Raw genomic sequence first — 22,963 nt, 5'->3', positions numbered from 1 at the left:
AAAGTTTGGTGCGCCAGGGAGCGTTAGTGCGTGCGGATGGTGCTGCCAGGAATGAAAAACGCTGCCCTGCCCGCGCCAAGGGCAGGGCAGGATCGGTTTGGTGCGCCAGGGAGGAAACGCGCGCGCCAGATGCTGCCAGGACGAGGAAATTGGTGCGCCAGAGTGAGAAATGGTGCGCCAATACCGTGCCAATTCAAATGCTGCCCTGCCCGCGCCAAGGGCAGGGCAGGGTTGCCATATTGCACGCCCGTGTTCGAACCTGGGCCGATGCAAACACGCTTCTTTTTCTCTTGGCTTTTTGGCACGCTAGTCACCCTTAGTCTTTGGCTTCCTCATGGTCCCTTACTCGAGCCTTGTAGCATGCATAGTTGATATTTTCTTCTTGATTTTCTTCCTCATGGAGCCCGATTCTGCTCTCCACAAGGGCAGGGCAGAGTTTGCTTCTCTTGGTTCCAAGGCATCATTTTGTGCTCTGCCCTTGAAGTGGGCAGGGCAGAGTTGCCTTCCTTGGCTTGGTCACTTAATGCTGCCCTCCTAGAGGGCAGTCTGCCCTTGTGGAGGGCAAGGTTGCTTCCCTCATTAGTTGCGGCACGCTTCTCTCCTCTTTGGCCACGCTTTCCTTTTCTTGTGTCACGCTTCTTAGGCCACGCTTTTCATTTTCTTTTCTTTTCTTCACCTAAAATAAACCAAACAACCACTCAAAGTATCACTAAATTCAAGAGGCTTATAAATCAATTAAAATGCAATTAAAATTAGCTTAAACCTCATGATTTAACATTAATTTCATGGTGGTTGCTTGATTTAGAGAAGTTGTGCATTTTCACTCCAAATCACTTACTTAGGATGCAAGAAAGTGCATAAATGCTAACAAAACAAGTGAAATTAGCTTGAAAAATGGGTATATGATGACTTGTCATCACAACACCAAACTTAAACCTTGCTTGTCCCCAAGCAAGCATCAAAACTAAGAGAAAATGGAATGAATAAGAAAAGTGTATATATCCTTATTATGCAGATAGCAGAACTTGATCTATGGGGCATTTATGCAGACAATGACACTCATTTATTGTTGCTGCTGCATAATACACATTTTGCATCAAAGGTCTGCTAAGCTTGCTGTTATAAGACTCTTCTTTTGATTACTCCCTTGGTAACTCTTTTTATAATGCTTTAACAAGCTTATTACTTTCTTATAGGTTGGGTGTCAAATGCTGCAGCATAGCCTTTGGCTTTATTTTCTTTTCTTTTGCTCAACATCTTTCCACCACAGACACTTAGCTCATTAATTCTTCCTAGGATCATTGATGCCCAGCATCTCTTTGGATCACTAAGTGCTTTGTATCTGAGTTGCTCTTTATTGTGGATTTTCAATTGGCCATCCCAAATCAGTTGATCTAAGTGACCGGGTTTCAAAATACCCCTTAGAATTTACTCATCCAAGCAGATCTCAGTACAAGAACACCACAGACATTTGTCCTAAGGTTCAAGCCATTGGTGTCCAACCTTTATTCTTTGTTTTTCTTGCCACTTTGGCTTTTTCTTTCTTCCTTTTCTTTCTGTTTTTGTTACCAAGGGTTGTTTCATTCTTGATATGAGTTTTTATGACAGCAAGCTAACTCACAATTGAATGAGAATGATATTATGCAACACTTATTTCATGAGTTATGCATTTAATCAAACACATGTGCCACCACCAACTTCCATTCATACTCATGCAACATTGGACATTTTACTTTTCAATTCAAACCAAACTCTTTTATTTAAGCAATTGGGAAACAAAGCAATATTTAAAGCTAAATGATGGATACAAGCATTATGCAGACTTATCATTTTTAACAAACCATTTCACTTGTAGCTAAATGAACACTTTAGCAAGAAATACAATGACTTCCAGTTTCGAAACATCACACAGCAGCAAGGATTAAGTTCAGATACAACCTTTGAAGTTGCAGCTCTTTGATTTTTCCTTCTGTTGTGTCCTCTTTGAGTTAAGATGCATAATGTCTTCAATTATTGACTCTGTCCTGCATAATCCTCAAAGTTGCTTGCTTCTCAAGCCCTTAATTATATGGTTAGTAAGCATAATACTGAGTGTGGTTTTAGGATTTGTTTTGGTGTGTGAACACCAAACTTAATTGTTTTGCCACTGTCTCAGATGTACCAAGTTAACCATATTTGAAACCATGTATTCTTGCTAAAGGTTAATGGAATTAGAGCTAGAAAATAATTCAACAGTTGAATAATAGGTTTGATTACTTGGAGCTAGAATCATGCAAGAGGTGAGAATGTGTTAATTGATATTTTTGGTGGAACACCAAACTTAGACGTTTTCATTCTCCCTCAAATTGTTTTTGGTGTGCAACACCAAACTTAGCTCCTTGCAATGCACAACAATTACTCAACATTTTTATTGAAAAGCTATGAAAAGAAACTACCTCAGGTTGGGTTGCCTCCCAACAAGCGCTCTTTTATTGTCATTAGCTTGACATCTTCATTTTTGCTTCAAGAGGGATTCAGGTTCTGGACCTCCTTCTCTTTGTTCCATTGCCCTCCTAGGTACAATTTTGCTCTATGACCATTTGCTGTAAATTGATTCTTTGTTGCTTCATCTAGTAATTTAATGCTCCCATAAGGAAAAACCTTAGTCACCAAATATGGACCAGTCCATTTAGACTTAAGCTTGCCAGGGAATATCTTGAGCCGTGAATTATACAAGAGTACTTGTTGTCCTGGTTTGAACTCTTTCTTCAAAATCTTCCTGTCATGCCATTTCTTAGCTTTCTCCTTGTATATCTTGGTATTTTCATAGGCTTCTAGCCTAAACTCATCTAGCTCATTCAGCTGCAACAATCTTTTCTCTCCTGCTGCTTCAGAATCCAAATTTAGAAGTTTAGTGGCCCAAAAGGCTTTGTGCTCAAGCTCTACAGGGAGATGACAGGCTTTGCCATATAACAGTTGAAATGGAGACTTCCCAATAGGAGTTTTAAAAGCTGTTCTATATGCCCAAAGTGCATCTTCCAACTTCCGAGCCCAATCCTTTCTTGTGCTACCAACTGTTTTCTCTAGGATCTTCTTTAGTTCCCTGTTTGCTAATTCTGCTTGACCATTAGTTTGGGGATGATATGGTGTGGCTACCTTGTGAATAACTCCATATTTGTGGAGAAGCTTCTCCATTTGTCTATTACAAAAATGGCCACCACCATCACTGATGAGACCCTTGGGCACCCCATATCTAGTAAAAATGTGCTTCTTTAGGAATTGAAGGACAACTTGTGCATCACAGGTAGTTGTGACTATGGCTTCCACCCATTTTGAAACATATTCTACTGCTACCAAGATGTATCTAAATGAATAGGAGGGAGGAAAGGGTCCCATGAAATCAATGCCCCAAAGATCAAATAATTCTACTTCCAAAATGAAGTTTTGTGGCATTTCGTTCCTTCTTGTTAATCCTCCTGCTCTTTGACATTCATTACATTGGTGGACAAACTCCCTGGTATCTTTGAAGATGGTTGGCCAATAGAAACCACTTTGTAGAATCTTTGCTGCTGTTCTTTCTGGACCAAAGTGTCCACCATAAGCTGAGCCATGGCAATGCCATAATATATCTTTTGTTTCACTTTCAGGAATACATCTCCTGATTATTCCATCAGAGCATCTTCTGAACAAATAGGGTTCATCCCATAAGAACTTCTTTGCTTCATTGATTAGTTTCCTCACTTGTTGCTTAGTGAATTCTTGTGGTATCTTTCTCCCTACTTTGTAGTTTGCTATATCAGCAAACCATGGTGTTTGTTGGATTTGCATGAGATGTTCATCTGGGAAGCTTTCATTCACAGGTAATGCAGCCTTTTGAATTGTCTCTGGTGGCAGCCTTGACAAGTGATCAGCAACTAGATTTTCAGTGCCTTTCCTGTCCCTCACCTCAATATCAAATTCTTGTAAGAGTAGAATCCATCTGATAAGCCTTGGTTTAGCATCCTGCTTTGACATCAAATACTTGAGAGCAGCATGATCAGTATAAACCACAATTTTAGATCCTATCAAGTACGATCTAAACTTATCAAATGCATAAACCACAGCTAACAATTCCTTCTCTGTTGTGGTGTAATTTTTTTGAGCTTCATTTAATACTTTACTTGCATAATATATGACATGATGCAGGTTTCCCTTTTTCTGTCCAAGTACAGCACCAATTGCAATTTCACTTGCATCACACATAAGTTCAAATGGTAAGTTCCAATCCGGGGGTGTGATGATTGGTGCTGTTGTGAGTTTCTGTTTTAAAGTTTCAAAAGCATGCTGGCAATTTTTATCAAAAACAAAAGGTTGATCATTCATCAAAAGGTTACTCAAAGGTTTGGCTATTTTAGAAAAATCTTTGATGAACCTTCTATAAAATCCTGCATGCCCCAAGAAACTTCTAACAGATTTCACATTAGTTGGTGGAGGGAGTTTTTCTATTATTTCAACTTTTGCCTTGTCAACCTCTATTCCTCTTCTTGAAACTTTATGACCAAGAACAATTCCCTCAGGTACCATGAAATGGCACTTCTCCCAATTCAAAACCAAATTAGTTTCTTGGCACCGTTTCAAAACAAGAGTTAGATGGTTTAAGCAAGTATTGAAATTATCACCAAAAACAGAGAAGTCATCCATGAAAACCTCTAAGAATTTTTCAACCATATCTGAGAAAATGGAAAGCATACACCTTTGAAAAGTGGCTGGGGCATTGCATAATCCGAATGGCATTCTTCTATAGGCAAAAACCCCAACTGGGCATGTGAATGAAGTCTTTTCTTGGTCTTTTGGATCCACCACTATCTGATTATACCCAGAATAGCCATCAAGGAAGCAATAATAAGCATGGCCAGCCAACCTTTCAAGCATTTGATCAATGAAAGGAAGTGGGAAGTGGTCTTTGCGTGTGGCATCATTCAACCTTCTATAGTCAATGCACATCCTCCACCCTGTCACCGTTCTGGTGGGAATGAGCTCATTCTTTTCATTAGTAATGACTGTCATCCCTCCTTTCTTTGGTACCACTTGGACTGGGCTTATCCATGAGCTATCGGAAATGGGATATATAATTCCTGCATTCCATAACTTCATCACTTCCTTTTGGACAACTTCCTTCATTGCAGGGTTTAATCTTCTCTGAGGTTGAATTACTGCTTTGGAATTGTCTTCCAAAAGAATCTTATGCATGCATATTATAGGGCTGATGCCTTTTAGGTCATCAATGGTCCATCCTAAGGCATCCTTGTGGGCTCTGAGAACATCAAGAAGCTCTCCTTCTTCTTTCTTTGTCAAGGATGAATTGATGATCACCGGGAGGCTTTCTGAAGTCCCAAGAAATGCATATTTGAGATGAGAAGGTAATGGCTTCAGTTCTTGCTTTTGCACCTCTTCTTTCTTGCTTGGTTCCACTCCTTTGTTTATGAAAGCTTCAGCCACATGTTCCTCTATTGTTTCTTGGTTGTCCTTTTCTTGCTCATGTTGATCAATGTCTAACATTTCTTCTACCAAGCTTTCTATCATATCCACCCTCAAATGATCTTCCTTCTCTGGGGGGTGTTGCATTGACTTAAAAACATTGATGATCATTTGCTCATTGTGTACTCTGAAAATCATTTCCCCTTTTTCCACATCAATAATGGCTCTTGCAGTTGCTAGAAATGGTCTGCCCAAGATGATTGAATTGTTGCCTTCCTCATCAGTATCAAGGATTACAAAGTCTGCAGGGAAGATAAACTCTCCAACCTTTACTAGCAAATTCTCCACAATTCCACTTGGTATCTTGATTGACCTGTCTGCCATGACTAGTGACATCTTGGTGGGTTTGAGTTCTTCTATGGCAAGCTTTTTCATCATGGACAAAGGCATCAAGTTAATACTAGCTCCAAGATCACAAAGGGCTTTATCCAAGGATAGTTTGCCTATAGTGCATGACACTACAAAACTCCCTGGATCCTTGAGTTTTGGTGGGATTCCCTTTTGGAGCACAGCACTACATTCCTCATTGAGCATCACTGTTTCCTTCTCATTCCAATCCCTTTTCTTGTTGATGAGCTCCTTTAGAAACTTAGCATACAAGGGCATTTGCTCCAAAGCCTCTGCCAAAGGTATGTTAATTTCCAATTTCTTGAAAGTCTCAAGAAATTTGTGGAAGTGCTGGTCCTTTGTTTCCTTGTGAAATCTTTGTGGGTAAGGCAGTGGTGGTGTTGAGCTCTTCACCACTTAATGCTGTTTTGGAATTGGTTCCTCCATGATTTGCTTGCCTTTCTTTAAATTCTGTGGCTTGTTGTCTTCCTCTGTGAGCTTTTCTGAAGCACTCTTGCTTATCTTGTCTTGGTTGATGGTTTCATCCTTCTTTGTTGGCTCAGTGTCATTCTCCATAAGCTTCTTTGTTGCTCCTTGGTTACCATCTGTCAACACCCTTCCACTTCTTACTTGCACAACCTTGCATTCTTCCTTTGGGTTGGGAATGGTGTCACTAGGTAGTGAACTTGATGGCTTCTCAACAGAGATCTTCTTAGAGATTTGTCCAATCTGCCTCTCTAGGTTCTTCATGGAGGCTTCTTGATTTTTGTTTGTCAATTCTTGGCTCTTCATTAGTTTCTCCAAGAGTAGCTCTAGATTGGTGATTCTCTGTGAGTCTTGGGAGATGGTTTGATTTTGGGGTGTTGATGGATGAATATAAGTGTTTTGGTTAGTTGGGTGGTTATTGGGTGGGTATTGGTTAGAATTTGGGTAGTTGTTTTGTGGTTTTCTGTATGTGTTTTGGTTAGTGTTTGGCTGGGAGTTATGGTTTGTGTTTTTCCAATTATTTTGGCCTGTGTTTCTTTGCCATGGTTGTTGGTTTTGGGTATGGTTGTCTCCCCATCTAAGGTTGGGATGGTTCTTCCAAGATGGGTTGTAGGTATCACCATAGACTTCATTTGTTCCAGGATTTTGGTTGTGCATGTATTGGACTTGCTCTTGTTGTTGCTCCTCTTGAGTTTCTTCATTTTGCACCCAAGTGGTTGGAGGTTGGCTTGTGGTGTTCACTGCTGCCACTTGCAAGCCATCAATTCTCTTAGCCATTTGCTCAAATTGTTGTTGAATCTGTTGCTGCATCATCTTGTTTTGAGCTAAGATTGAATCAACTCCTTCCAACTCCATGACTCCTCTTCTCTGTGATGGTTGGCGTTGTCTTTGATGAGCAAAGAAATATTGGTTGTTGGCCACCATCTCAATGAGGTTTTGAGCTTCCTCTGTGGTCTTCATGAGTTGTAAAGAGCCTCCGGCAAAGTGATCAAGAGCTTCTTGAGCTTTAAGGGTGAGGCCTTCATAGAAGTTTTGCAGCTTGTCCCACTCAGTGAACATCTCTGGTGGACACTTCCTCAATAGAGCCTTATATCTCTCCCATGCTTCATATAAGTTCTCGGCCTCCATTTGAGTGAATGTTTGAACCTCTGTCTTCAACCTTAGGACTCTTTGAGGGGGGTAGAATTTGGCAAGAAACTTGCTCACTAAGTCATCCCAAGTGTTGATGCTTTCTTTTGGAAAAGTCTCTAGCCATTGAGTGGCTTTATCTCTGAGAGAGAATGGGAAGAGTAGCAACTTGTAGCTATCAGGAGGCACACCATTTGTCTTCACTGTGTCACAGATTCTCAAGAAAGTGGACAAATGTTGGTTTGGATCCTCCAAAGGCCCTCCTCCAAAAGAACAATTGTTTTGAACCAGAGTGATGAGTTGTGGCTTGAGTTCAAAGTTGTTTGCATTGACATTGGGAGGAAGAATGCTACTCCCACAATGCTTGGCATTTGCAAATGTGTATGAAGCCAAAACTCTTCTCTGTTGTTGATTATTGTTGGCTCCGTCTCCTGGTTGATTGGTATCTCCTTCCATATCTTGGAATTCCTCCTCAGATTCTTCTTCTTCTCCAACAATGTACTTCCCTCTTTCAGCTCTTCTTATTCTCCGAATAGTCCTTGGATCAATTTCAGTGATGATAGGAGAGGATCTCCCTATACCTGACATACAAACACACAACAATAAACACACAAACCCAGAAAGCCAATGAAACTTCAATCTATAGCTAGAATGAAGGTTCAGTTAGTTTAAGCAAAAATTCAAACAGTTAGTGTGTTAGTGAGAGTTAGAACAACAGAAAAGAAAAATGCTTAATCTAGACCTCCACTTCACTTAATCATTGTCAATCTATTTCAATCCCCGGCAACGGCGCCAAAAACTTGATGTGTGGAAAACGATCCAACACAAAACTCACCGGCAAGTGTACCGGGTCGCATCAAGTAATAATAACTCACATGAGTGAGGTCGATCCCACAGGGATTGAAGGATTGAGCAATTTTAGTTTAGTGGGTGATTTAGTCAAGCGAATCAAGTTTTGGTTGAGTGATTTGTGTTTAACAGAAAGTAAATGACAGTAAATGTAAAGGGGAAAAGGAGAAGTGCAGTAAATTGAAGAACAGAATTGTAAATGTGCAGAATCTTAAAGAGCAAGAAAGTAAATGACTGAAACTTAAAGTGCAAGAAACTTAAATTGCGGTAACTTAAATGACAAGAAAGATAAACTGCTAGAAAGTAAAAGGGAATTCAGGAATGGGATTGCAAGATCTAAACAAAGCAGAAGTAAATTGTAGCAAGAGATTGAGCAGAATTTAAAGCAGAAGCAAGTAGCATTCAAACAGAATTGAAATAAAATGCAGCAGAGGTTCACAGAAGAACCAAGAGTGAATTATGATCTCAGGATCCCAAGGGCTTAGGTAGCAGAGCCTAAAACCCAATTTCCTTCCCAGATCTGAATTAACTAAGCAATTGACAAAAAAATTTAAAGATAAAGCAGTAGAAGAACAGAATTGAGATTCAATTATGCAGAAAATAAAATGCAAAGAGCTTGAATGGGATTTGGGACAGAATTTCCCCAATTTCACACACCCAATGCTCAGAAAACAGAAGAGTAGAATTGCCCAAGAGAAGTGAGGAAGGATATCAATCAATTCTCCTTTGATCCTCTTGGTGCTCGGACAAATCTCTCAAGAAAGCTCAAAGACAAAAGTTAAAAGCTCCAAATGAAAGCAAAATTTCAAAGCTCAAAGTAAAGGTAGCTAAAGGTCCTAATTACATCAAACTAAGTCCTATTTATACACTTTCTATTCTTGGATAATGGGATTTGGATGGGCTTTTGGATTGGTGAAGAAATGAATTCAAATGAATTTTTAATTTGAATTTTGGCCCAAAAACCACTCCCAGGAGGCTGCCCTGCCCTTGTGGAGGGCAGGGCAGAAAAATGAAGCTTGGTGCATGGATTTGGTGCGGCCATGTGCGAGTTGGTGCGGCGTGTTGTGATTCTGGCGCGTCCTGGTGCGAGTCTGGCACGAGGTTGGTGCGCCAGAGGCTGCCCTGCCCGCGCCAAGGGCAGGGCGGGAAAGTTTGGTGCGCCAGGGAGCGTTAGTGCGTGCGGATGGTGCTGCCAGGAATGAAAAATGCTGCCCTGCCCGCGCCAAGGGCAGGGCAGGATCGGTTTGGTGCGCCAGGGAGGAAACGCGCGCGCCAGATGCTGCCAGGACGAGGAAATTGGTGCGCCAGAGTGAGAAATGGTGCGCCAATACCGTGCCAATTCAAATGCTGCCCTGCCCGCGCCAAGGGCAGGGCAGGGTTGCCATATTGCACGCCCGTGTTCGAACCTGGGCCGATGCAAACACGCTTCTTTTTCTCTTGGCTTTTTGGCACGCTAGTCACCCTTAGTCTTTGGCTTCCTCATGGTCCCTTGCTCGAGCCTTGTAGCATGCATAGTTGATATTTTCTTCTTGATTTTCTTCCTCATGGAGCCCGATTCTGCTCTCCACAAGGGCAGGGCAGAGTTTGCTTCTCTTGGTTCCAAGGCATCATTTTGTGCTCTGCCCTTGAAGTGGGCAGGGCAGAGTTGCCTTCCTTGGCTTGGTCACTTAATGCTGCCCTCCTAGAGGGCAGTCTGCCCTTGTGGATGGCAAGGTTGCTTCCCTCATTAGTTGCGGCACGCTTCTCTCCTCTTTGGCCACGCTTTCCTTTTCTTGTGTCACGCTTCTTAGGCCACGCTTTTCATTTTCTTTTCTTTTCTTCACCTAAAATAAACCAAACAACCACTCAAAGTATCACTAAATTCAAGAGGCTTATAAATCAATTAAAATGCAATTAAAATTAGCTTAAACCTCATGATTTAACATTAATTTCATGGTGGTTGCTTGATTTAGAGAAGTTGTGCATTTTCACTCCAAATCACTTACTTAGGATGCAAGAAAGTGCATAAATGCTAAGAAAACAAGTGAAATTAGCTTGAAAAATGGGTATATGATGACTTGTCATCAACTACCTTGGCTTTCATGCATAATCTGAAAATGGTGCTAGGATACCAAAGTCTAGCACCCGAATCACTCTTCTCTGCTGATTCTTGAATTCCCTCAGCTATGATTTCGTGCACATTGATGCCCCCACCCTGTATTAAGCAATGTACCATAGTGGCTCTAGCGATGTTGACCTCAGAATTGTTTGCAGTTGGGAGGATGGATCGTCTCACGAACTCAAACCATCCCTTGGCTTTCAGGGTGAGGTCCCCTCTTTTGATGAACCGGGGCCTCCCATCCGAATACCTTTCCCAGTCAGACCCCAAAAGACACATGTCGCCCACAATTTCTTCCACTTCATCATCGTTAGGGCCATTATTTATTCTTTCTTGATAGCTGAGCTCAACAAAACGTGGTGATTTCAGCTGGAGAACCCTTGTTATGGCATCAGGGCTGAAATCCACCTCTGTTCCTCTTAGTAACTCTTGAAGGTGGGGTTCTTGGTCTTATCTTCTCTAACCACATTTGCATAGAATTCCTTAATGAGGTTTGCATTAATTCTTGTTTCCGGATTGATGAGCCTTTGCCAACCTCTTTGCTCAATCTTCTCCCAAATTTGTGGACATTTATCTTCGTTGAACTGGAATGTTGACTCAGGCAGTATCTTTTTGTCCTTTATTCTTTCAAACTCGAGCTCATGGAAAGCTGTTTTGAATCTCCTTCCGTCAAAGGGATTGCTCTCCATTGGTTCCTTCCTCTTTTGTTTCTTGGAGCTTGATGATGCCATGAGTGAGAATTGAATTATGAAGATAGTAAAGGCTAGGAGTTTGAAGATATAGTTCGGTTGGGTTGAGGCAGAATGTGTCTTGGAGGAATGTGTTTTGAGAGAAGAAAAAGGGTGAGTTGGATGAATATTTGAGAGGGGGCTAGAGTAGTGAGGGTTCCTTATATAGGCTGGTGGTGATAGTTGAATGGTGTAAATCAATGGCACGACCTTGATAGTGGACGGTTGGGGTTTGGTACAAGGTGAGCACAAGGATCATCATATTTATGAACTGATTGCTTTGGTTTCCATGATGACCCTTTTTCATCATTTTATGACAACATTTTCCAAAGGGGTCTCCTTGAAGACAAGTGTATAACCCTCTTGACTAAAGTGGTCAAACCTCTTTCCATTAGTTGTTCCATCAATCTACTCCAATCCCCCTTTTTCATTTCCTATATATGACAAAAGGAATACAAAAAGTTAATTGAAATTTTGGTGGGAAGATTTAAAATATGACAAAAGAAAAATATTTTATATTTTTTTTCGATGATCTTCGTGAAGGCAAAACAACTGACTCCCTTAATGTTCATATATGCACATTGGTGACACCAAATTTAGTTTGTGATCATGTGGTGTTCAAGGATTTAAATCAAGATTCTTAGCCCAAAATGACATAATTTGTGTTCACGCCATCTTGATGTGCCTTGAACACCAAACTTGTTGTTCACTATATGTTGCATATAAGAATTTTGTTAAATGTTTGTCAAAGTTATTTTGAAATTCATGATCTTACTTTATTAACTAACACTAAAGAATTTAAAAGAAGGCATAAGAATCATGGGTTACCTCCCATGAAGCACTTCTTTAACGTCATTAGCTTCACGGTTGGCCCTTATTAGGGTGGTTGGTGGTGCTTGGAATCCTCCCCTCTTGCAGTGTGTTTGTCTCCAGTGGATTTGTTGAGAAGTTCATCTCCTGGGGAGAAATCCTCGATAGGGGTCTTCTTGTTTCTCCATCTTCTGGGTACTTTCTTCGTTGTATCTCTTGATGCTCTCTTGCTTTCTATAGATTCTTTCTCTAAGGGATTCTTGTTGTTGACTCTGCATGACTCTGGTGGTTTTGGTTCCCTTCGGGTCAACTTTGAATGTGGTTCTTCCTGAATATGTGGCTTTCCAACCCATGGGATTTCCAGTTGTGTTGTTTGTGCTTCACTGCTTGTTTCTTGCATTAGTGCTTCATTTTGCTCTTCTTTTGATTCTTTGTTTTCTTGACTTGCTTCTTATGAGAGGTTGAAAACATTGAAAGTGATCTGCTCATCATGTATTCTCAGTACTAGCTCTCCTCGCTCTACATCTATGAGTGCTCTGGCTGTGGCTAGGAATGGTCTTCCCAAAATGATGGGGTAAATAGGATTCTCATCCATTTCCAGAACAACAAAGTTTGTGGGAAGATAGTAGCTCCGAACCTTCACCAGCACATTTTCAACCACTCCAATTGCTTGTTTTTGAGTTTTGTCAGCCAATCTGATATTTACATCAGAATGAGTTAGTTCATTGATTTGGAGCTTCTTCATGAGGGAGAGAGGCATTAAGTTGATGCTTGCTCCCAAGTCACAAAGCCCTTTGTCAATCATTGTTTCTCCTATGGCACAAGGAATGTGGAAACTCACTGGATCCTCCTTCTTTGTGGGCGGCTCTGGTCGAATGAGAGCACTGCAATCCCTGTTCATCTTTATTGTTTGTCCACCCTTCAATGGACTTTTTCTGGCTAGTAGCTCCTTTATATACTTGATGTAGAAAGGCATTTGCTAGATGGCTTTAATGAATGGTATATTTACATCAAGAGATGCAAACATATCAAGGAACCTTGAATACATTCTCCCTGCTACACCACCTTTAAGTCTGTGGGGGAAAAGGTGCATATGGGTTCAATACCTCCTTCTTCTTCAGCTCTTCCTTGGATGTAGGTTAGGGTGTATAGCTTCCTTCCTCTTGGCTTTCCTTTTGATTATTTTGGAGGTGTTCTACTCCATTCATACTCCCCTCATCACTTGTGGTTATCATTTTGCATTCTTCCCATCTCACTTTCTTTGTTTTTCCTCTTGGATTCTTCTCTGTATCACTGGAGAATCCATCAGTGGGTTTGGGAATTTGTTGAGATAGATACCCTACTTGGGACTCCATTCTCTTGATGTTTTCTCCTTGGTTCTTGATATTGGCTCACACTTCTTCCTTAAACACTTTGTTGTCTTGGACTTCTCTACATAAGTTTTCAAGTAGAGCCTCAATCTTTGAGAGACTATCATCTGTTAATGATGGTGGGTTGAGATTAGGTGGTTGAGAAGATTGGTTAGATGGATGTTGGTAAGATCTCTGTGAGGTGTGTTGATGAGTTGCATTGTTGTTGGAGTTGAGGTTGTGGCGTCTCTGATCTTGCCCTTGGTCTTGTTGGTGTCCCCATCGAAAGTTAGGGTGATTTCTCCATCCCGAGTTGTAAGTTTTGGAGTATGGATCATGGACTTGTCTAGGTGAGTTTCCAACATAGTTGGCTTGCTCCCAGTCACCTTCTTCTCCTATGTTCGCTCCTTTTTGAGCTGATGATGAAGTGATGGCTGCTGCAACTTGGTTTTCCTCCACTTTCTTGGTAAGATCTACTAGCTGCTTGGTGATCATCTTATTTTGAGCTAACAATGCATCCATGTGGTTCAGCTCCATTACTCCTCTGGTGTTGCTTCTTTTGGAGGCATAGAAGTAGTCATTCTCAGCAACTGTTTCAATAACATCTATGGCTTTTTCAATGGTTTTCTTCTTGTTTAGAGAGCCTCCTGATGAATGATCCACAACCTTCTTTGACCCATAGGAAAGACCTTCATAGAAGATGTGAAGTTGAACCCATTCATTGAACATATCTGGTGGGCATCTTCTTGTTAGGTCTTTGAATCTCTCCCATGCTTCATAAAGAGTCTCACCATCTTCTTGCCTGAAAGTTTACACCTCAGCTCTCAGCCTGTTGATCCTTTGAGGAGGGTAAAATCTTGCCAAAAACTTGTTCACTACATCTTCCCAATTTGTTAAGCTCTCCTTTGGGAAGGATTCAAGCCATTTGGATGCCTTGTCCCTGAGTGAAAAAGAGAACAAGAGCAGCCTATAGACATCCAGATGGACTCCATTAGACTTCACAGTGTCACAAATTCTCAGGAAGGTGGTTAGATGTTGATTGGGATCTTCTTGAGCACTTCCTCCAAATGAACAATTGTTCTGAACAAGGGTGATGAGCTGGGGTTTTAGTTCGAAATTGTTGGCATGTATGGTGGGCTTCTGAATGCTACTTTCACAGTTTCCTGGATTGGGATTGATATAGGAGCCTAGAACTCTCCTTTCTTGCCCAGCACGATTTGCATGGCCTTCTCTAGCATGGTTGTGAGCTTCTTCTTCATGATTGTTCTCCAAATTCTCTTCCATATTGGGTTCAAAGTATTATTCCTCTTCCTCAGCACCAATAATTCTTATCCCTATTGCTTCCCTTCTTAGTCTCCAAAGGGTCTTTTCAGGTTCTGAATCGAAGGATGTTGAAACTCCTTCTCTTCTCCCTGTCATACAACAGACAGATTGCACAACAGTAGATAAAATAAAAAAACTATTCTTGTAAGAGTAATTGTTAGTGTGAGTGATGCAACTTATCAAACAGTTAGTGGGTTAGTGAGCAGAATTGTAATTATCAAAGAAAGAAAGAACAAAAAAAAATAAAAAGGGTGAAGGGGTAGAGGAAGAAATTGAAACAAACTAAAAGAAATTGACTGAATCAAATAAAAAAAAAAGAAAAATGCTCAATCTAGTGATCTTCAAACTTAATCATTGTTGATTCAAAATCAATCCCCGGCAACGGTGTCATAAACTTGATGCATGAAAACTTGTCTCTCAACAAATTTCCCTTCGGCAAGTATACCGAATTGTCGTCAAGTAAAACTCACAATAGAGTGAGGTCGAATCCCACAAGGATTGATTGGTCAAGCAACTTTAGTTAGAAGAATATGCTAGTTGAGCTAAACAGAATTTAGATTGGGAACTTGCAGGAATTTAAATGACTGGAAAGTAAATAACAGAAATTAAAGTGCAGAATCTTAAATGGGGATTTGGGGTAATGAGCATGAAAATAAATGACAAAAAGTAAAGAGAATGGGTAAGATCAGAAATGGGGTAATCGTTGGGTTCAGGAGATGTTGCATTCTCCGGATCAAGTTCATTCTCATCTCTTCCTCAATCAATGCATTCATTGATCTCCTTGGCAATCTTAAGTGATTGGATCCTAATTCCTTGGTAATCTAATCTCTCTAAGCTTGAACAATTGCCCAATTTCTTGATTTAATTGCTCATGGGAAGAGATGAAGTGTGGTCACTGATTATACCACATGTATTTCCAAATCAAAGTGTTGGGAGGATTACATGTCACTATATCCGCCCAAACCCCAATTTGGTCCAACATGAGAAAGCTTTTCTAGCATGATCTCCTCATCCCTTTTCCTAGGTTCAAAGGAGATCCAATTATGGAGAGTTTATTTTCCAAGACAACTAACCAATTGAATTAAGATCGAAAGCTTTCTAGTAAGATCAAGAGAAAAGAAAGAAGAAGAAGAATGAAAACTATAATTGATCCATCAAATTACAATAGAGCTCCCTAACCCAATGAAAGGGGTTTAGTTGTTCATAGCTCTAGAAATGAAAAATGCCAGAAAAGAAGAATCTATGCTAAAAGTGCAGAAAAGTAAATATACAGAGAGTATCCCCCAAAAGTGCCAAGCTTCTCTATAGTTCAAAACTACTCCTATATATACTACTCCTCTTGATCTTCTAGTGAGTTCTTCAAGTCTTGGATGTGGGCTCTAGATCTTGAGTTGAAGCAGTTCTCATCTTGAGTGGGCCCAGCTTGTAGAGAAATATGAATTAGGCTTGGGTATTTAGTGAGATTAACGTTGAGTGCCATTGTGGGTTCGAGAACGTTAGTGGCATTCACTTTTTCCATTAACGTTCCACCCTTATGTACCCACGTTAACTCCAATGTTCGTGGTCTTAACGTGACCACTAACATTGCCTTCTCAATTTTTGGCCAACGTTATTGGGACTCACTTTTTCCAATAACGTTGACTTATACCCCTTCGCGAACGTTATTGGGAATCACTTTTCCCATTAACGTTGCTTGGTGCATTTTGTTCCTACGTTAGAGTTCACGTTAGTATAGCTAACGTGACTCTTAACGTGGATATGTCTCACCTTTGAGAGCGTTAGTGACACTCACCTTAGTCACTAATGCTCCAAATGCCCAAATTCTCTATGTTAGAACTCACGTTAACTAAGTTAATGATGAGCGGATAATTTATACGCTTTTTGGCATTGTTTTTAGATAGTTTTTAGTAAGTTTGAGCTACTTTTAGGGATGTTTTCATTAGTTTTTATGTTAAATTCACATTTCTGGACTTTACTATGAGTTTGTGTGTTTTTTTGTGATTTCAGGTAAATTCTGGCTGAAATTGAGGGACTTGAGCAAAACTCTGAAGAAGGCTGACAAAAGGACTGCTGATGCTGTTGGAATCTGACCTCCCTGCACTCAAAATAGATTTTCTGGAGCTACAGAACTCCAAACGGCGCGCTCTTAATGGCATTGGAAAGTAGACATCCAGAGCTTTCCAGCAATATATAATAGTCCATACTTTATTCGTAAATTGACGACGTAACTTGGCGTTGAACGCCAAGTACAAGCTGCTGTCTGGAGTTAAACGCCAGAAAAACGTCATGATCCAGAGTTGAACGCCCAAAACACGTCATAACTCGGAGTTCAACTCCAAGAGAAGCCTCAGCTCGTGGATTAATCAAGCTCAGCCCAAGCATACACCAAGTGGGCCCCGGAAAGTGGATTTATGCATCAATTACTTACTCATGTAAACCCTAGGAGCTAGTTTATTATAAATAGAACATTTATCTATTGTATTAGATATCTTTGATCACTTTAGGTCTTTGATCAGTCGGTCTTGTGACCACATGGGGGCTGGCCATTCGGCCATGCCTAAACCCTTTGCTTGTGTATTTTCAACGGTGGAGTTTCTGCACACCATAGATTAAGGGTGTGGAGCTCTGCTGTACCTCAAGTATTAATGCAATTCTATTCTCTTTTATTCAAATCTCTCTTATTCTTATTCCAAGATATTCATTCGTACCCAAGAACATGATGAATGTGATGATAAGTAACCCTCATTATCATTCTCACTTATGAACGCACGTGATTGACAACCACTTCCGTTCTACCTGCAACAGAGCTTGAATGTGTATCTCTTAAATTCTCCAACAGAATCTTCGTGGTATAAGCTAGATAGATGGCGGCATTTATGAGGATCCGGAAAGTCTCACCTTGTCTGTGGTATTCCGAGTAGGATCCTGGGAATCCGGAAAGTCTAACCTTGTCTGTGGTATTCCGAGTAGGATTCCGGAAATGAATGACTGTGACGTGCTTCAGACTCGCAAGTGCTGGGCGTTAGTGACAGACGCAAAAGAATCAAGGGATTCTATTCCAGTAGGAGCGGGAACCAACCAGTGATTAGCCGTGCTGTGACAGAGCGCGTGAGCGTAGTTTTCACTGCGAGGATGGGATGTAGCCATCAACCATGGGTGATGCCTCCAGACGATTAGCCATGCGAGTGACAGCCGCAGAGGATCATTTTCCCGAGAGGATTGAAAGTAGCCACTGCTGATGGTGAACCCCTATACACAGCTTGCCATGGAAAGGAGTAAGAAGGATTGAGTTGAAGAAGTGGGAAAGCAGGCGTTATTGAGCCATACAGTATCTCCATTCGCTTATCTGAAATTCCCAGTACACTTGCTGGTTAGTTGAACGGAGTTGTGTTCACTCGTGCCAATTTCAAATTCCATAATTTTACAATGAGTACAACTTAAAGAATATGGATCACAATTTCGTCCACCAAGTTTTTGGCGCCATTGCCAGGGATTGTTCGAGTATGGACAACTGACGGTTCATCTTGTTGCTCAGATTAGGTAATTTTCTTTTCAAAAACTTTTTCAAAAATTTTTCTTTTCTTTTTCGTTTTTCCAAAAATGTTTTTGAAAAAAATCAATAAAAATACAAAAAAATTAGAAAATCATAAAAATCAAAAATATTTTGTGTTTCTTGTTTGAGTCTTGTGTTAATTTTAAGTTTGGTGTCAATTGCATGCTTTTAAAATTTTTCTTGCATTTTTTCGAAAATCTCATGCATTCATAGTGTTCTTCATGATCTTCAAGTTGTTCTTGACAAGTCTTCTTGTTTGATCTTGATGATTTCTTGTTTTATGTCTTTTGTTGTTTTTCATGTGCACTTTTGCATTCATATTTTCCATGCATTAAAGATTTCTAAGTTTGGTGTCTTGCATGTTTTCTTTGCATAAAAAAAAAATTTTCAAAATTATGTTCTTGATGTTCATCATGATCTTCAAAGTGTTCTTGGTGTTCATCTTGACATTCATGGCATTCTTGCATGCATCCATTGTTTTGATCTAAAAATTTCATGCATTGAGTATTTTTGTTGTTTTTCTCTCTCATAATTAAATTTTCAAAAATCAAAAAAATATCTTTTCCTTATTTTCCTCCAAAATTTTCGAAATTTTGGGTTGACTTGGTCAAAAATTTTTAAAATTAGTTGTTTCTTACAAGCAAAGTCAAAATTTCAATTTTAAAAATCTTATCTTTTCAAAATCTTTTTCAAAAATCATATCTTTTTCAATTTTTTTTATAAATTTTGAAAATTTCAAAAATCTTTTTCAAAATATTTTCAAAATCTTTTTCTTATTTTTATATCTAATTTTCGAAAATATGCTAACAATTAATGTGATTGATTCAAAAAGTTGAAGTTTGTTACTTTCTTGTAAAGAAAGGTTCAATCTTTAAATTCTAGAATCTTATCTTGTAGTTTCTTGTTAGTTAAGTCTTTTTAAAGATTAAATCTTTTTCAAAATATCTTTTTATTAAAATTTTTATCTTATCTTTTTATCTTTTATCTTGTCTTTTTCAAAAATTTTATCTTTTTCAAAATTTGATTTCAAAATATCTTATCTAACTTCTTACCCTCTTATCGTTTTCAAAATTTGATTTCAAATCTTTTTCAATCAACTAACTAACTTTTTGTTTGTTTCTTATCTTTTTCAAAACCACCTAACTACTTTTCCCTCTCTAATTTTCGAAAATTCTCCCTCTCTTTTTCAAAAATTCTTTTTGTTTTAAATTTTAATTTTAATTATATTTTGTCTTTGATTTTTGAAAATTACTAATCTCTTTTTCAAAAATTATTTTCGAAATCTTCCTTCTCTTTTCTTCTTCTATTTAATTATTTAATTACTAACACTTCTCTTCACCTCTCTTCATCCAAAAATCCGAATCCCCATCTCCATTCTTCTAACCCCTTTCTTCTTCTACTAACATAAGGGAATCTCTATACTGTGACATAGAGGATTCCTCTTTCTTTTCTTGTTTTCTTCTCTTTCCTATGAGCAGGAACAGGGAAAAAGGCACTCTTGTTGAAATTGATCCAGAACCTGAAAGGACTCTGAAGAGAAAATTAAGAGAAGCTAAATTACAACAATCCAGAAACAACCTTTCAGAAATTTTCGAACAAGAGAAGGACATGGCAGCCGAAAATAATAATAATAATGCAAGGAGAATGCTTGGTGACTTCACAAAGCCAACGTCCAAGTTTGATGGAAGAAGCATCTCCATTCCTGCCATTGGAGCCAATAACTTTGAGCTTAAGCCTCAACTAGTTGCATTAATGCAACAAAACTACAAGTTTTATGGACTTCCATCTGAAGATCCTTATCAGTTTTTAACTGAGTTCTTGCAGATCTGTGAGACTGTAAAAACGAATGGAGTTGATCCTGAAGTCTACAGACTCATGCTTTTCCCTTTTGCTGTAAGAGACAGAGCTAGAATTTGGTTGGATTCACAACCTAAGGATAGCCTGGACTCCTGGGATAAGCTGAGAGTAGATGTTCAAACCTTCAAACAAAAAGATGGTGAATCCCTCTATGAAGCTTGGGAAAGATATAAGCAGTTGACCAAAAGATGTCCATCTGACATGTTTTCAGAATGGACCCTATTAGATATATTTTATTATGGTCTCTCTGAATTTTCGAAAATGTCATTGGACCATTCTGCAGGTGGATCTATTCACCTGAAGAAAACGCCTGAAGAGGCTCAAGAACTCATTGACATGGTTGCAAACAACCAATTCATGTACACCTCTGAGAGGAATTCCGTGAATAATGGAATACCTCAGAAAAAAGAAGTTCTTGAAATTGATGCTCTGAATGCCATATTAGCTCAGAACAAAATGTTGACTCAACAGGTCAACATAATCTCTCAAAATCTGAATGGATTACAACATGCATCCAACAGTACTAGAGAGGTAGCTTCTGAAGAAGCTTATGATCTTGAGAACCCTGCCATGGCAGAGGTTAATTACATGGGTGAACCTTATGGAAACACCTATAACCCATCATGGAGAAATCATCCGAATTTCTCCTGGAAGGATCAACAAAAGCCTCAACAAGGCTTTAACAATGGTGGACGCAATAGGCTGAGCAATAGTAAGCCATATCCCTCATCTTCTCAGCAACAGACAGAGAATTCAGAACAAAACACTTCTAATTTAGCCAATATTGTCTCTGATCTGTCAAAGGCCACTTTCAGTTTCATGAATGAAACAAGATCCTCCATTAGAAATTTGGAGGCACAAGTGGGCCAGCTGAGTAAGAAAGTCATTGAAACTCCTCCCAGTATTCTCCCAAGCAATACAGAAGAGAATCCAAAAGGAGAGTGCAAGGCCATTAATGTGATCAATGTGGCCGAATGCACTAGGGAGGAGAAGGACGAAAATCCTAGTGAGGAAGACCTCCTGGGACGTCCTTCAAGCAAGAAGGAGTTTCCTATTAAGGATCCAGAGGAATCTGAGGCTCATATAGAGACCATAGAGATTCCATTAAATCTCCTTCTGCCATTCATGAGCTCTGAAGACTATTCTTCCTCTGAAGAGGATGAAGATGTGACTGGAGAGCAAGTTGCTCAATATTTAGGAGCTATCATGAAGCTGAATGCCAAGTTGTTTGGTAATGAGACTTGGGAAAGTGAACCTCCCTTGCTCATTAGTGAACTAGATACTTGGATTCAGAAAACTCTACCTCAAAAGAAACAAGATCCTGGCAAGTTCTTAATACCTTGTACCATTGGCACCATGAGCTTTGAAAAAGCTCTATGTGATCTGGGGTCAGGGATAAATCTTATGCCACTCTCTGTAATGGAGAAGCTGGGGATCATTGAGGTACAACCTGCCTTGTTCTCATTACAATTGGCAGACAAGTCATTGAGACAAGCTTATGGAATAGTAGAGGACGTGCTAGTAAAGGTTGAAGGCCTTTACATCCCTGTTGATTTCATAATCTTAGACACTAGGAAGGAAGAGGATGACTGCATCATCCTTGGAAGACCTTTCCTAGCCACAGCAGAAGCTGTGATAGATGTCAACAGAGGTGAGTTAGTCCTTCAATTGAATGGGGACTACCTTGTGTTTAAGGCACATGGCCATCCCTCTGTAATAAAAGAGAGTAAGCATGAAGAGCTTCTCTCAGTTCAGAGTCAAGAAAAGCCCACACAGTCAAACTCTAAGTTTGGTGTTGTGAGGCCACAACCAAACTCTAAGTTTGGTGTTCAAACCCCATATCCAAACTCTAAGTTTGGTGTTGGGACTACACACTAACATTGACCTGATCATCTTGTGGCTCCATGAGAGCCACTGTCAAGCTATTGACATTAAAGAAGCGCTTGTTGGGAGGCAACCCAATTTTAATTATCTAATTTTTATTTTATTGTTATTTTGTGTTTTTTATTAGGTACATGATCATGAGGAGTCACGAAAAAAATAAAAAAAAAATAAAAACAGAGTCAAAAACAGAAGAAAAAAAAAATTTTCACCCTAGAGGTCGCGTAGACTGGCGTTCAACGCCAGTAAGATGCATCTGGCTGGCGTTCAACGCCAGAACAGAGCACCATTCTGGCGCTGAACGCCAGAAACAAGCAACATCCTGGCGCTGAACGCCAGGAATGTGCCTAGAGGAGACAAACTGGCGCTGAACGCCAGTAACAAGCATGAAACTGGCGTTCAAAGCCAGAAACATGCATTACATGGGCGTTGAACGCCTAGAACGTGCACCAATGGGCGTTTAAACGCCAGAATGATGCACGAAGGCATTTTACATGCCTATATGGTGAAGGAATGGTATTTCTTTTCACCTCAGGATCTGTGGACCCCACAGGATCACCTCAGGATCTGTAGGACCCCACAGGATCCCCACCTACCATATTCCCACCTTACCTTTTAATCCTAATCACACTCTCCTAATCCTATTTCACTCTTCCCCATATCACACTTCCCAAAAACCTTCACCAATCACCTCAATTCCTCTTCCCAATTACCCCATTCACCATTCACATTAAACCACTCTTCCCCATAAACCCCACCTACCTTCATAAAATTCAAATTCAATTCCCCACCCATTCCCACCCAAAATAGCCGAACACCCACCCTCCCCTCTTCCTATAAATACCCTTCCATTCTACTTCATTTTCACACAACACAACCTCTTCTTCTCCCCCTTAGCCGAACCTACCTCTCTCCCTCTCTACCATTCTTTCTTCTTCTTCTTCTTTTCTTTTTTTCTTTCTTGCTCGAGGGCGAGCAAAATTTTAAGTTTGGTGTGGTAAAAGCATAAGCTTTTTGTTTTTCCATTACCATCAATGGCACCTAAGGCCGGAGCATCCTCTAAAAAAGGGAAAGGGAA

General features: G+C 39.9%; 2 non-coding genes across 2 annotated transcripts; one reads left to right on the top strand and one right to left on the bottom strand.

Moving 5' to 3' along the window:
• The first annotated feature begins 13,995 nt into the window (after window positions 1–13,995).
• On the top strand, window positions 13,996–14,102 carry LOC112798840 (small nucleolar RNA R71). The gene has a single exon (XR_003200437.1). It is a non-coding gene; the product is annotated as a small nucleolar RNA R71 (small nucleolar RNA).
• Window positions 14,103–20,103: 6,001 nt separating this feature from the next.
• On the bottom strand, window positions 20,104–20,207 carry LOC112798368 (small nucleolar RNA R71). The gene has a single exon (XR_003199982.1). It is a non-coding gene; the product is annotated as a small nucleolar RNA R71 (small nucleolar RNA).
• Between the last annotated feature and the right edge of the window lie 2,756 nt (window positions 20,208–22,963).

Source organism: Arachis hypogaea, chromosome 4 (genome assembly GCF_003086295.3).
Source record: "Arachis hypogaea cultivar Tifrunner chromosome 4, arahy.Tifrunner.gnm2.J5K5, whole genome shotgun sequence".
NCBI classification, from domain to species: domain Eukaryota; kingdom Viridiplantae; phylum Streptophyta; class Magnoliopsida; order Fabales; family Fabaceae; genus Arachis; species Arachis hypogaea.
This window is presented reverse-complemented; position numbering and strand designations above follow the sequence as displayed.